Source organism: Equus quagga, chromosome 17 (genome assembly GCF_021613505.1).
Source record: "Equus quagga isolate Etosha38 chromosome 17, UCLA_HA_Equagga_1.0, whole genome shotgun sequence".
NCBI classification, from domain to species: domain Eukaryota; kingdom Metazoa; phylum Chordata; class Mammalia; order Perissodactyla; family Equidae; genus Equus; species Equus quagga.
This window is the reverse complement of record NC_060283.1, coordinates 17,305,056-17,309,146: the sequence shown is the minus strand read 5'-3', so window position 1 is coordinate 17,309,146 and position 4,091 is coordinate 17,305,056. Positions and strand designations below refer to the sequence as shown.

At 34.5% G+C, this 4,091-nt stretch overlaps 1 pseudogene; it reads right to left on the bottom strand.

Annotated features, from left to right (window-relative positions):
- Nucleotides 1–255: 255 nt before the first annotated feature.
- On the bottom strand, nucleotides 256–757 carry LOC124229134 (olfactory receptor 1052-like; annotated as a pseudogene).
- Nucleotides 758–4,091: the final 3,334 nt, after the last annotated feature.

The window sequence follows — 4,091 nt, the reverse complement described above, 5'->3', positions numbered from 1 at the left end:
GTACTATGACATTGTATTCTTCTAGACCTTTCTCTTCCACTGTAAAACAGAGGGTTCCAATTAAATAAACTCTAAGATTCCTTTAGGCTCAAAGATTTAATAAATTCATATAGACATCATTATTCAAAGCACTTGTTTGTATACTGTTTCAGGGCACATACGGTGTGAAATTAACAAGGACTATAGTTAGTTTCTACAAGCTATTTTCACAGCATCCTTCACTTCCTTATTCCTTAGGCTATAAATTAATGGGTTTCACATAGGAATCAGCAGGGTATAAAGCACAGATACCACCTTTTCTTGTTGTAAGGAATATTGGGATCTTGGTTGAATGTAACTAAAGCTTACAGAACCATAGAATAAAGTCACAGCCATTGGTTGTGAAGCACATGTGAAGAAGGCTTTGTGTCTACCTGCTGCTGAGCAGATCCTCGGGATAGTAGCAAAGATGAAGACATAAGAGATCATCACAGTCAAGAAAGTGATCGACGCAATAATGCTACTGAAGATTAAAAGCAACAATTAATTCGTGGAGGTGTCAGAACATGACAGCTTCAACAACGAGAGAAGGTCACAGAAGAAGTGACTGATGACATTGGCCCACAGAAAGACAATTTTACCAAAAAATTTCTGTGTTCCAAAAAGTTCATTAAACCTCCTACACATGATCCAGTGACCAGACAACACAGACTATTTTAGTCATAGACACTGTATAAATTAAAGGGTCCGCAGTGGCCATATAGTGGTCACAAGCCATTGCTGCCAACAAGAAGCCCTCAGTGGTAAGGAGTGAAGTGAATAAAAAATATTTCACAATGCATACAGAAAATGAGATTATCTCCTGTTCAGCAAAAAAGTTCAGCAGCATTTTGGGTGCAAAGACTGAAGAATAACAGGCATTAACAAATAGACAGCTAAGAAAATGATAGATGGGTGTTTGGAGTTTGGGACTGATTTGGGTGAAAAAAAGGGTTCCTAGATTCCCCACCAAGGAAATGGTATAGATCAGCAGGAACAGCATGAAAAAGACGACTTTCATTTTATCCTTCAGTCCCAAAAGGATAAATTCAGTAATCAACATAAAATTACCATCACCCATGTGTTTGTTTTTCTTGGTGCCAGTTAACGATGAGATTGGAATAAATTGAGAATAATCATGCTACACTATCAAGTCTATTTGGAATCTCTAACTAGCTGTGCAACTTGAGTTATTTACTTCTCTGATCTGGTTGTTTTATCTGTAAAATAGAAAATTTTAACTAGGAAAGTGTCTAGTCTCTGCAAACACTGTTTACTTACCTGTTCCATAATGAAATTCCATGCATGAAAAACAAAAATATTAAGGTCTTAGCCTCAGGATGCATTCAAAATGCTGGTCTTAGTGTAAAGAAAAAACATTAAATGAATTTCATTCTAAAATCTGTAAAGAAAAGTCCAGTTTATAAAGCATAATAACTAACTTGAAAATTTAACCTGTGGTACGTTTGGAATCCTCTTTTAAATTTCTCACTTTGGATTTAATAATAATATCTAATGTTAAATATATCAAGATATAAGAATAAACTGTACTGTGGCATTTAAGCCTGAGATATTCCATTTATGCTTTTATGCTTAGTTCATTCTCCACATTTTTTTAACTTGGATATGATGAAAGGCAAGGTCCTAACATGCAAAATGTCTGTAGTCATCCTTAGAAATTAGCCAGAGGCTTTCACTTCTGAGAAAAGTGTCCCCTGGGAATGAGGGGAGAGGGCCTCTGAGCTAGAATAAGAAACATGGTGAACAGCAATTTATAATTGTCCTTTGATACACAGTAGAAATACCTTACTCAAGAGACTCAGAAAACAGTCTTTATACTTTTTCTGAGAAAAAGCAAAGCAAATCTATAAAATTAAGCAAACCTATAAAAATACGTATACTTCTTCACAATGTTATGGGTTTTTATTTGAAGTTGAAACATGTTTCTTAGAATATTCAACGTCTTCTCCACTTAATCAATGCACACTTGCTGATTATTCCTACAATTTGTCTAAAAATTTATCTTCACATTTACATAAAAGATAAAAATAAATATTTTGAGTTCTCATACTATAACTTTATCTTTACAGAATAAAGGATGACGATTTTAGTGGCTTCATCATCCTTTCATTTGGGAGACACTCTTTCGTGAGTACACTAGGTAAAACTGAGAAAGGAAAAACACTGCAAGATTATTGAAATAATAAGATAACTATGTTAGATTTAGAATATCTACAGTGACAGGTGAGCAATCCTTGTGGGAAATTGATGTTATGGAAGATTACAATTCATCCTTTAGGAAAGAATATTCCAATTGAATTAAAACATTGACTTTTCATTGTTTCAGTAGAAGTTGGATGACAATTTGGATGTTAATGTAGAAAAAGAGATTGAAGTGTAGAATAAGGGATGAGGGTAAATGGCACATTACAAATTCCTCCTACTCCTGTAATTGGAAGTGTTTATCAGATTAAAATCTGAACATGATTTTTTTCTTCCCATTTTTTGTATTTTTAACTGATTTACAGGATGTATGTAAACGGGATATTTGAATAAGTGAATTTCACTTACCAGTGGAAGAAAAAAATATTCAACACCTTAGCTCATTTAGGAAACTCATGATCACCCACTTCCATGAGTTATTTCTCTATATTCCTCCTAAAACTAAAACAAAAACAAATGGAAAAAATTAAATTTGTCTGCCATTTACAATAGTAAATTAGGTAAGTGATAGTAGTTGCAGGTAACAGAATTGAAGTTCAAACTTCTGTTTTACTATAAGAGAACCAAAGGCACAGTCTCCATGATGTGAAAGCAAGAGCAAGACGATCAAAAAGTAATCATGTCAGAAGATGAGTTTAGATCAAAATCTCAGTGAGGTATTTACCTTAGTTCTAATGCGAATAGAGTCCCTGGAGCTAACCTTCTGATCAAAAGGATATAACAGATATGTTATTAAAATTTCCTCTGTATTTCCTGAGGGATTTCAGAAACTCTCAAGAACTTAATGAGTCCTTAAGGCATTAAATTTCCTGAATGTTACAATGAATGGAAGGAAATGTGGGGCAAGTATAGAGAAAAAAACCCAGAATATATAATTCGAAAACAAATGCAATAAAATTGACAGTGATGCCTGCTTGGGACTTCAGCAAAGAAAGCTTTTCAGAACATATTGTTTGGGCTTAGTTGTCAAAAAGAAAAAAAACACCCACACAAAAGCCACAATAAAACCCAAACCTCAGTAGACTTGAAGGTAATAGAGCAAGACCTAAGTAAAAACAATTCTATTCCTTGACTTCCTTGGACTATGAGAATGTCATCAAAGAAAACAAAGTACCACTTCTTCAATGGTTTACTTGAAATGACCTCTACTGTCCATATCTTGAATTCCTCCAATCTAGCAAGCGTCTCCTGATTGACAATTTTACCTTCACCTTAAAATGAATTATGAGAATTCTGGCAGCAATGTTTCAACATATTCTTACATATATGTCTAAATAAGAATTATCCTTTCTTCTTCTTCTTCTTTTTTTTTTTTTGTGAGGAAGATTGGCCCTGAGCTAACATCTGTTGCCAATCTTCCTCTTTTTGTTTGAGGAAGATTGTCACTGAGCTAACACCTACGACAATCTTCCTCTGTTTTGTATGTAGGACACCATCTTAGCATGACTTGATTAGTGGTGCATAGGTCCATTCACAGGATCTGAGCCTGAGACCCCTGGGCTTCCCAAGTGTAGCTTGCAAACTTAACCACTACACCACTGGGCCAGCCCCAAGAATTATCCTTTATTCTTTATTCTAAAAAAAAATTAAATTTTTTCTTCCTAAATGCACATTTCCTAAATCCCTAAACTAAAAGCTGATGGTGCAGGTGGTAGGAGTGAGGATGAGGTGATATTCTAATTTTGGGTTAGGCTACAAGATGATTATTTTAGAAGACCTAGAATATTCTAGATACCTAAAACTTTCTCTGCTTTTTTTTAAAAAAAATATATAATGCATTCCTGCTTCATATACAAAATACTTATATAAGAAATATAGGGGGCCAGCCTGGTAGTGCAGCGGTAAAGTGG